We start from the raw sequence: 11,710 nt of genomic DNA on the forward strand, positions 1-11,710 counted from the left end.
TGGCTCTAAAGCCTTGTCAGGAAAGCCTAAAAGATGTTTAAATTGAAAAAAACCAAATGAGATTTCTTTGGTAACATTCAGGTGTCATTTCAATGCTCTACTTTTTCATGAGCAATAAAGTCTGAGGAGTGGTTCCCCTGGGACTGGACTGGACTGGACTGGACTGACAGAGAGGGGGTTCTGTCCCCCTGCCTCCTACAGAGAAACCCTGGCCATAGTCTATTCACTATGGGTTTGCGAAAAGGAGGAGAATTTGGCCTGAATGTGTCTAATCAGTCCATTTATGCAAGCAACTGTTCAAGAAAAATCTCCACAGAATAGAATAGATAACCATCATTTTCTTGATTTTAGCAAACAACTGTACAACAGAAACTACTACAAAAACACACTCAGGCAGAAGAAAGGAAACAAAACCAAATCTCTAAGGATGCCCATGCGATTAAGGCAAAATCAGTGAGGTTTGAGTAATGAAGAAATGAACACCTAGAACTGAGGGAATTTCCTGACTGGCTGGTGAGTGTCTGAAAGGGCAGAACAGATCAGAAATGCAGAGCTGAGCTGAAACTGTCGATGTTCTTTTAGTTTTTCCCCCCAGTGAATTTGGCCAAACAGCTACAAATGTTCACAAATAATTCACAAAGAGAGAAAAAGGTTTCTTGTTGTTTATAAAGCGTAGAACTTCTAGCCAGGGAACAGACACAATACCATGTGACCTATGGTACCAGGCATATAATGCACATGACAATAATCATAGCAACCAGTTTGTGATCAAACCGTAGGCTAGAATGCATTCACATGAACAGTACCTCCAACAATTAGGAGTAATATATAAATTCATAAAAACCACAACCTGCTCATGGACAATTCTGTGAGCACTAAAAGGGGGAGAGTTCTTCAGATAAATTATTACAAGGAGTAATCTGATCAACTCTAAGAAAAAATGTCTGAAAATCTGCAGCTAGTTCTTGTCTGTGTTAAAATAGGTAAACCTTCCATCTTCAAAAAGAAATTGCATGATTAATGGTTGGTGATGCATTAAGATTGTATGAAAATGTAACTGTAGCTTTGTTCAAATTGGTTATATTCATTCACTTATACTTCAGACTTGCACTCTGAGGAAACTTAGACCTTGTCTACACTTAAAAGGGTTTGCCCATATAAACATACCAGTATAGGTATATTGGCACTCCCCCACACTGCCCACCAGTGGAAATGCAGTTTATACCAGATTCCTGAATGGAATAAGCTATACCTGCAAAAGGATTTTTTTGTTTTTTAGCCAGTGTAACTGCATCTCCACCACGGCATTTCCTGGCACAGCTTTGATGATCAGGAGGTTGATTTTTTTTCCCCACACTCCTAACTGATATACCTATGCTGTAAAAACTTTCTACTGTAGACCAGGACTTAAACTTGGGCCTGAATTGGATGAAACCATGTTCTTCAGCTTATTAAAAAGTTATCACTTGGGCCTTTTTGCACGAATCCAATCTCCCTCCATGAGGTTTTCAGACAAAAGGATTTGCACTGATTAGGAATCCCCAAGTATGAAGCTTATACTGCATTTTGTCAATTTGAGACTCTGAAAAATGTTGCATTCAGGCAAGGATTTGCATATATCAAAGCAACCCACAAGAAGGTTAGTCTGTAGCAAGAATTAGAAGTAGAATGTTATGTTCTCTCTTTTTTTTTTTTTTTTTTTAAGAGTGTGTTTATACTGAGGGGTAAAAATTACAGGGTTAAAGGTGTCTCAAAGGAATGGGTTTGAAGGAAGCTTTTAGCAGCATAGATTTTTCTGTAATTGTAACACACCTTTCTACTTTTTAATTGTGCTTGGTAGATACAAGGCTTCCCATTACTCAGAGTTCAGACTGCTCTGCTAAACAAAGCATCACTCATGTTAATGCTTATTGTAAAGTGAGAAGAAAATGATGCCCCAATTTAATTTACAACTTGGCCTGGAGGTTGCTGCTGATTACAGTGTGAGTATAGCCATCATCACATTGGTATAAGCCCTGTTACCTGATTAGAGAACAAGCCCTGATGTATCTGCTGCACTTTGGGAAAGAAGCACTACCCACAGTGCATACTGGAACTCTCACTGTGATCATTTCAGCTTTTAACAATTCCCCCTCCTGCCCAATAATGTGCACTGGGTGTTTCCTTATCCAATTATCTGGAGAGGGTGAGAAAGATAATTGAAGTTAAAATGTGAGCACTAGAATGAATAGCTGTTTTTGAAACAAATAGTCACTGGAAACTGCAGTTTAATTGTGAATTTCCCAAAGCCAGGCCTCTCTGGCTGTGAAAAATCTTACATTGTTCTGAGGGAGTTAGATGATGGGAGAAAAAGATTGGGAAGCAGCAGAAGCAGTGGGGAATAAGCAATCTGGAGGCAGGGAAAGCTGGGGCAAGGACAAAGCAGGCTGGGGGAAGCAGGAGGAAAGGCAGGAGAAGGCATTATCAGGGAGCAGCTTTATCTTCAGTGAGAACTTACAACAATAAGCACCTCACAGGAGCGTGACTCTTGCTTACTTTATCAAACCTAGCATGGGTAATAGTAAAAATGTATTTTCCACTGTTCAGAAGTCTGTAAGCTAGAGCAGTGCTATTATCCCCATTTTTACATATGGGGAACTGAGGCACAGGGAGACTAAACGACTTGCCCAAGGTCACACAGGAAGTCTGGCAGAGCAGGGACTCGAAACCAAGCCCCAAGATAGTGTCTTAACCACTGAACAATCCTTCCTTTCAGCCTTTTCCTCTGTGTGGTCCCACTGGGTCCAGGCTGAGGCATGTTGGTGGGGCAGTGTGAATGAAGCCTAGAGTGTATTGTCCATGCCACACGTGTTCAGTGGATACATCAAGGCCCTCAGTCTGGAGGGTCGTCAGTCTGACACCTTTCACCTACACTATAGTCAACAACATCCAAATGAAAAAAATCATGTTTTTACTTACTAGGAAATAAAATTGATTGAAATAAGGGGTCTCTTTTGGATCCACGGCTTCCACAGTAACTGATTTTTGTGGCTGTCTAAATCTAGATGATAAGTCTGTAATAAAGGAGTGGCTAGCACACTGCATGAGGCATGTTGCTAAGTTCCCATCAAAGGAGCAGTTGAAAAGGGCTCCTGAAAAATACTGGTTTGTCTTCATTATACGATTGTGTAATAGTTTCATAAACTGCGTTCACAAAGGATTACCCTTTTCTGAGAAAAAGAAAGGCTAGTCATTCTAGAATGTATGCAGAGCAACAGTGCACTGGGAAGGGGGGTGTCCTCTTTTGTTTAAATTCTCTCTAATAGGGTTCTGCTCCCTTGTTTATGTGTTCTTTGTGTGGAATACTGTGAATATTATGCAGAGCAGATTGAGTGTCTTTGCTTTCCTTAAGATGCAGTTTTTAAAATCAGTGGAGATAGGAGCACATGAGAACTACTGGACTGATCTTGGATTCAACTCTGCTCTCATTTAATACTGGTGTAAATACAGACTAACTCCATTACTGTCAATGGAGTTACTACAAATTTACCCTGGTGTAAACTAAAATCTAAATCTGCTCCTCTATTCTTTCTCCATAGTCCGGTCTAAAGGAGCATGCTGGCCAAGAGATTTATAATTCATCACTATAGTTGCATGACCATTTGCTCTAGATAGAAGATATGGATAGTGGCCAAAAAGGTTTCCATGCATGGTTTGAGCTACCAAATCAGGGCAGGTGAGTGCTCAAGTGGCTCCTCCGAAGAGCATCAAGGCAGCTCCAGGGTTCAGGGGAGTACAAAGGATACAGCAACCTTTGCGCTACCCCTTTGGATCCCGTGCCAAAGCGCAACTCAACCAAAGGGGAGCACTTGGCTCTAGGAGTGTAAAATGGGTGTAAAATGCCACCTAATCAGAATGGCAATGTTACATTTGCACAGGTGTAAATGACTACACAGTGCAAGGGAGTGGAGAATCAGGCTTTTATTTTTCTGTTGGGGATCCTGCCCTGGAACACCGTAGAACAAACAGCACTCGTCTTTAATGATGCTAAACTGTCTGAAAACATTTAATACAACAGTCAAGACAGGAGAATGTAAGTTTGATTCATTGCACACTGTTCATTAGGTTTAAAAACTAAAAATATCAGCAAATATGGTAATTATGTTAGTACAATGACAGGTATGCATGACAAACAGCATAAAATAACAAGTCCCTAAACTGAGGATTTTACAATCTAAGCCCATGATTCTACAATGAAGTCAGCACGGGCCTACAGAGACCTCCTTGCAAGATTAGGGCCTAAATTAGATATAGCAAAGCAAGGGATGCGCAAAAAATAAAGGGGGTGAGGGAGGTGGGGACAGGAAGGGGAAAAGGGAGCAGACAAAGAGTACAGCATCACTTCATCAAATATGCTTATTGGTTTTGGGACAGTGTCTGGAATGAAAGTTGGGTTGGAGATCAGTGATGGAAGCTTTTCAAAGAAGTGAGTTTTGGGGGAGAATTTGTAGAAGAATGAGACTGCAGGGCACATAGGAAAAATGCACGTGGTTATTTAGTATATTAAAAAAAGAGAAATAAATCAAGGAAAAGGGAACAGAAAAAGGGGACAGTGTTTGCCAAATGTGCACATATATAGAAAATTTATCCAAAAACTATCAAACAATGAATCATTAAGAATCACTACAAACTAATAAAAGGAAGTGTTACCAGACATTTCTGAAAATAAAAGAAACAAATGTAGAAAATAGTAGTTAACTTGTTTAGTTGTTAGCATTTATAAGCACCCTGCTTTGTAATCCTTTGCAAAGCCAAAAATTAGTCTTGGACCTGGAACTGGGACAATTGTTAATCCTTTCAGCATGTGAACATTTCCCCATGCATTTTAACACATCTCTGGGAGCTTCTCCTCCTGTAAATACTCCCCAAAATGAGGAGCTGTGAGATTCACTCTTGCTATTCGGTGTGACAAGGTTCATAGACTCCATTCAGCAGTTGGCAGGGAAAAGGTTAATATTCCCTTCTCCCTTCCTGGAGTACAAGGTCTAACACAAGATGTCTGCCCTCAGTGTTGTAATTGCCAGGGAACCAAGCCAGGAGAAGGATGTTGTTGAACTCTTCTGGAGCAAATGATTAGTGTGCCAGGAGGGACCAGAAGAGGAGTGAGCACCTGACATTTTCTCCTCCCCTAAGTGGAGGAGAGAATCTCTGTCTGTAAGCAACCTATTTGATTTCATTTATATGAACCTCAGATCTGTGGCTTGTTTTTCTTTCAGCAGCCTTTTACCTCACCTGGCCTGCCACTTGTAGTGATGTGTTTCACATCTGTCACAGGATAAAATTAAACTCTGTTAGGCAGGTACAGTGGTGGCTACTAACTCACTCAACACTGGAAGCCCTGCACATCCCAAGAAAGGCATGGCTCTGTGTGTGCCAGACGCAAAACTAAGCTTCCTTAGACTGCTCTGCTAGCTGCTTTGGGGATCTTTCTCTGGTGTAAAAGGGGATTCAGTCTCCATCCACCCTAATTCAGTTTTGGGCTTCTCGGAAGCCGAGGTTTGCTAATCTAACTGCAGCAGCCTCTATGTTTCCTACCTGGTTGCTGTTGCTAGGCAGAAGGGAGCTTGGAGGGGCCCTGGCACAGAGATCAGTTAGATGGTCCATCACTGCATCTTTGCTCAGGCAAACTGTCTCAAACCAAAACAGAGTAAAAATGAGCAGCATTCTCCCATTAGAAAACTATTTTACATGCAAATAGAGGTGGGGCTGAGTCACAATATCTAAATCTGAATCTCCTCAAAATTCGAGGGTGTTTGGAGTAGGGTGACCAGATGTCCTGATTTTATATGGACAGTCCTGATATTCAGGGCTTTTTTTATATAGGTGCCTATTACCCCATACCCCTGTCCTGATTTCTCACACTTGCAATCTGGTCACCCTAGTTTGGACACTTGATTTGGATCAAGTTTAGCAGTTCAAAGATATGACCTAAATTATGTATCTATGTGATCCACATGACAGATTCAGATTCTCTAGACTCTAACCTTTTGGGTATTTTTAAAAGTAAGTTTCTAACACTCATGTGAGATTTATGTTAGCTATTAGGAAAAACTGCCTAACTATAAGGATAGTTAAGCACTAGACTAGGTTTCCAGGGGAGGTTGTGGAATCCCCATCCTTGGAGGATTTTTGAAAACCAATTAGACAAACACCTGGCTGGTCAGTCTAAATTTATTTGGTCCTGCCTTAGTGTAGGGGGCTGGTCTTGATGACCTCTCATGCAGTGGTATACCATGGGTGTGCGGTAGCTGGGGGCCATACTTACATTGGCATCCCCCTGCGTCTGCAGCGCCCCGCAAGGGGTGGTGTCTGCAGGCCTGTGTCCCACTCTCCCCCACCCACCACCATCGGTGGCAGTGTCCCGCGGGGGGGGTCTGCAAGCCCGTGTCCTGCTCTCCCCCACATCCCCCCCAGCGTCAGCAGCAGCGTCAGCAGCACCCCATAGGAGGGGAGGTCTGTGGTCTCGTTTCCCGCTCTCCCTCCTCTGTGGGGGCAGCTGAGGCTGCCCAGTGGCAGTGCGGGGGAGGGCCATGATGGGCTCTGGTCCCCATGGCTCCCTCCTTGCACCCAGTGCAGGGGTGGAGGGGCCGGGAGGATGCCCTGTCTGCTTGCGACGGGGGTGGCTCCTCCTCCGAGGGCCTGGCTGGTGCCCCTCCCCAGGCTGGTACCCGGGGACATGGGCCCCCCTGCTGCCCTCTCAGTATGCCACTGCTCTCAAGATCCTGCCCAGGCCTACATTTCTATGATTCTGTGGCTGCAGATATGTGAACTGAGCATAACTGATGATGACGTGATGCCCTCCCGAGACTACAGACTGCCTGAAACAGTGACTCAGAGGGGAGAACTTCCCTGCCCCTTATTAATCTGATTGGAGTGTCAATTTTAAAGGACACTTCAGAACATTAACTGGTTGCTGATCATTTTAGGGAATGGAAAGGAAAGGGAATGAAGTGCACTTTATTGGGAATTGCTACAGGGAAGGGGAAAAAAGGAAGCTCATAAAGACTGGAAAGAGGGACAAAAAAAAGAGAGGAGGGCAGGGACAGAAGAGAATTAGTAGTGGGCTTAAAGCGGAGCATGTTGTTTAACTGATGATAAACGTAGCAATAAGGCACTGAACAAATATGAGATAATAAATAAATATTTAGTTGAGCTTAGAGCTGGTCACTAAAATTCAATGAATTCCAATTCCCAGTCATTGAAATTGAATCGTGTCACAGAGACGGTTCAATTTCAACAAAGCTCCAAGAGAACCTGCCTCATTTCCTGCCAACTCACCCACCCAGCTCGGCAGGAGCCTGCCTTGCTTGCTGCTGGGGAGCCTGAGCTTCCAAGGTTTGCACCTCTGAGGCAGCTGGATCCCTGGGTTGGCCAACACCCAGGGACATGGGTAGCTCCAGGAACCAGCTACCCTGGAAATCAAGGAACACTAGTTCCCAGGCTCTAGGCTCTCTGAATCCACCATGAAATGGCATTATCATTCTCCGCATGGCTCCACTTTAGTACATGAAGGCCTTACTCTCCCCTTGATCCCTTAGCAAACATCCTACTGGCATGAGCAGGCATTTCATAGTGCATTGTGGGGCATATGCAGCTCTGAATTTCTACCGTGTCCTGCGGACCATAATTAAACATAGAACTTGGCCCTTTTCTCTGAATAAGTGTGACACCCCTGATCTAGCTTATTTATTATAGCGATAGTGGTCTGCTGCAAAGTAGAGTCATAACTGCACCTCTCTGAAGTCAGAGATGCCTAGATCTGGGGTTTTGGTTCAAACTCATCATAGATGTAAACATTCTCCCCCATCCCCTACCTGACCCTTCCCATGCCAGTACATTGGGAAAAGGACACTTAATGAATTGCTGCTACTTTGACACATCACAGCTATTCCAACTGGGCCCATTACCAGAATAATCACAGCAACACCCCCCAAGGATTCTTGTTAATGATTTACACGCTATCTCAGTGGGTGTTTTCAGAGACCTTTCCCTAGTGCTAAAATGATCTCCACAGGAGAGACGCTATGGCTTATCTCAGTAACCTCGCCATAAAACCCCTCAGGCAGTGAGAACGGTTTTAAATATAAATCAGCGTGTATTTAGAGCTAGAGCAAGGATATTGTTTACTCACAATCATTTTATGAGAGGGAAGGCACCTTAAGTGGCATAATAAGAGCTGAACACAAGTAGAAATGGCAATGGTATTGCCAGTAAGAAAGGTAAATGTGAAGTACAGTTTTAATAAGAAAAAATCTTTAATTGTGCAAGCTTGTATTTTATTTTATTTTCCTAAAGCAACATCCCACTCCCTGACTTATACTGTTACAACTTCCAGGATGAGAAGTTCAGCTATGTAAGGATGTTGAGGTTTGCTAGTAGAGCTGGGAGAAAATTTTCAACTGAAATTTCTTTTGCCAAAAAGAGTCAGGTCAACCAAAATATTTTGTGAATTTGTGTCTATTTCAGTTAATTGTTTTGGTCAAGAAACAAATTTATATATTTCAGGGTGATACTGAGCCAGGGAGGGTGAAGCAACCAGCAGGCTGAGTGACCTAAAAGCAACCCTTAAGAATATATTAGAAGATTATTGAAAAGGTAAACAGGGCCATTCCTTGCAGATAGTTATCAAAGCCATGTTAAGTAGACTAGCATCCTGGATATGTAGCCCTGTATTGTTAGAGGATCAAAAGTAGATACAATTGTATTTGACTGTGTTCATCTATATCTTGTTAGAAGTTTAACAATGTGATCTAATTAGCTTATAGATGCTAAAATTCTGTTTCTGTCTTTAATGATTCATTAAGGTATTCTATTGATTCAGAGGTCTAAAGGGGATATTATCATTTAGACAGGACTTGTGGGGTAATAATATTATTGTCCTCATTTTTCTTTGAAATTTGTAAATTCCACATAGTAAACGACCTGTGAACCGCTTGAATGGTTAATTGCCTCATGCTAATGAATGCCACTAGTTACCTGTGTTTGCCTAGGAAGCAGAGATTAGCAACAGTATTACAGCATTACCTATTGTTCAGCCAAGGAAGGCCCATTGTGACTGCCACTGGCCTCAAGCTATAAAGAAAGCATCGGGCCTGATCCTTGCTATCTCAGATCTGCTTAAACTTCGATAGGGAAAGTCTAAACCCACAAGACTGAGGTCTCCAAGTCTACTCTGGATTAACCCTGCCATTTTTATGGAAGAACTTGAACAAACTCTGTATGTGGAATTGCCTATTGGACTATAACATTTTAAATTGATTCCAAAAGGATTTTTACAAAACAATAGCCTCAACATCTCTGCCATGAAACTGACCTAAGAACTTTATTCATGTTTACTGATCTTTTAACCTCAGGAATGCTCTTTCTTTTTTCTTTTTAGTAATAAATCTTATATGTAGTTAATCAGGATTGGCTGTAAACATTTATTTGGGTAAGATCTGAAATATTCATTGGCCTGGTGGGTAATGTGTCCGATCTCTTGGGATTGGTAGAACTTTATAGATGGTGAATAAGGTTTTTAGTGACCCTCATTACATTAGAATTGGCTGTCTGGGTGGAAGCCAAAGGCTGGATTGCTTAAAGGGGACTGTATTTTGGCTTTAAGGTAACCAGTAAGTTATTATAGAAGCTATTTGGTTACTGGCTTGGTGCAATCTAATTATAGACTAAACCACCAGTTTTGGGGATCGTCTGCCCTAGTTTTTGCAGTTTGCCCTGATTGAGCACTCAGTTTAGCCCCTCTAGTGACTACAATCACAGTCAGAAATGTCAGAACAGTTCATTTTGACATTACAAAATGAATGTCTAGATTTACAAGGGGGCCTTACGAGCCATTCACAAAACTAAGAAAGAAGTGGCTGTGGTGGTTCCCTTATAACCAACAACCCAGGTTTGAATCACCCCTCAGTGCTTTAGTGGGGTCAGAACAGAGTGTGTTGTCACTTTTGCTGCATGGAAGACAGCACTTTTTTCTCAAAATGACGTCCTTTGCACAGTGTGACCTCACACACACTGTACGTGCGAGGTCACGCCGCATGGAGGATGGCATTTTATAGAGCTAAATCGTGTCCTTCACAGAGCATGACCTCACATGCTGTGGTGGAGTACACCCCTGTATTCACAATCTGCACACTATTGTAATAACTTTGTACAAGGTAAACCTTGTAAGGTAACATTTGAAAACTCATAGTTTGCTCGTCACTATTGTCCTGGTAAAATATGTGTGGTAACATTGTGTGTGAAGTTATAATATTTCCCTATATGAGGTTATTTACACATGTTCCAAACCCCACAGGCAGAAGTCAGGTCTGCCCTAAACAAAGGAAGGAATGTGTGCTTGTCTTTATTTGCATTTAAACAGTATATAGAGTCATCAGGCAGGGAGGGAAAACAAAGTCCAAACGGGAAAAAACCATCAGGGAATATCTTTCCACATAAACTTTGTCTCCTGGGTCTCAGCTGGACATATTTTTCAAGGGGAGACTGAAACTATAAAAAGAATAGACAAACACCCAAAGGCAACCCTCTCTCTGTCTCTCTCTGCCCACCTCATTCTCTGCACTTGAGAAGACAAAAGGAAACAACCGTTGGACTCTGGGGGAAGGATTTTGATCTGATGAGTTTGGTCAGTAGCTTTGCTGGCAATGTGGTGAGAAAGTTTGGTTTGCAAAGACATTAGTTCCTTAAGTAGATACTAGTAAGCGTTTTATCTCTATTTTTCTTTTAACCATTTCTGACTTTTATGCCTCATTACTTGTATTCACTTAAAATGTATCTCTTTGTTTTGTTTTACTATTTTATCTAATCCAGTATGTTTAAGTTATAGTGTCTTTGTAATCATTTGAATAAGATGGCATATTATTCCATTAAAAGAATCATGGACTTAATATATTTGTACTGTCCAGTAAAGGACATACATTTCTGGGGGAAGATTCAGGGCTGAGAATGTGTTGGGGTCACCCCTGGAGTATAATCAAGGTTGATGAGAACCAGGGTATGGCTGGCAGGCTGTAGTTACACACAGGCACTCAGAGGGTGGCTTGCATGCTGGAAGGCTGTTTGTGAGCAGCCCGGGTGGGAGCTACTACAGCAAGGCATTGTAAGGCACCCAACACTGCAGGGCAGGGGTGACACAGCCCCCCACTAGTCTAGATTGTGCCCTGGCATGTCACACATGCACCATATATGCGGGGTCATGCCAGCAAATACCTGTGCTTAAAAGTCAGGACTGCATCACTGCCACCCAATAAACACTTGACCCTGTCTCCCCTCTCCCATGAAAGTGCCCTAAGCAGTATGCTAGTCTGGTGTGGTCTCTCTCAATTTCTCCTGGTGAAGCTGTTCTAATATGTATAGCCTGGTGGTTAGGGCACTGACTTCCTAGGAAACACCTGGGTTCAAGTCCCTGCTCCAACAAACATATACTCATTTACACAAAGAGGAGCAGCTTCAACAAGAGATAGTAGAGGAGCCACCCAGCCCAAACTAGCCTGGTGTTTAGGGAACTCACCTGTGAAGGGGAGACCTGAGTTCAAGCTTCAGCCCAGAGCAGCAATATTCCAGCGGTATTCCACATCCCCAGTGAATGCACTGGACTAATGGGTGCAAGGTGGCACTGGTAACATCCCCCCTTCTCCTCGGTTTTGTTAATGGTGCATAAGTCCCCTTATGA

The 11,710-nt window shown here is 42.6% G+C and overlaps 1 long non-coding RNA gene across 1 annotated transcript; it reads left to right on the forward strand.

Annotated features, from left to right (window-relative positions):
• The first annotated feature begins 453 nt into the window (after positions 1-453).
• LOC137162036 (uncharacterized) lies at positions 454-2,977 on the forward strand. The gene is made up of 3 exons (XR_010922245.1): positions 454-513; positions 1,841-1,982; positions 2,756-2,977. It is a non-coding gene; the product is annotated as an uncharacterized lncRNA (long non-coding RNA).
• The last annotated feature ends 8,733 nt before the right edge of the window (positions 2,978-11,710 follow it).

The sequence above is a fragment of the Emydura macquarii genome, unplaced genomic scaffold, assembly GCF_026122565.2.
Source record: "Emydura macquarii macquarii isolate MOO-44397 ecotype Brisbane River unplaced genomic scaffold, CSIRO-AGI_Emac_v2 contig_2422, whole genome shotgun sequence".
NCBI lineage: Eukaryota > Metazoa > Chordata > Testudines > Chelidae > Emydura > Emydura macquarii.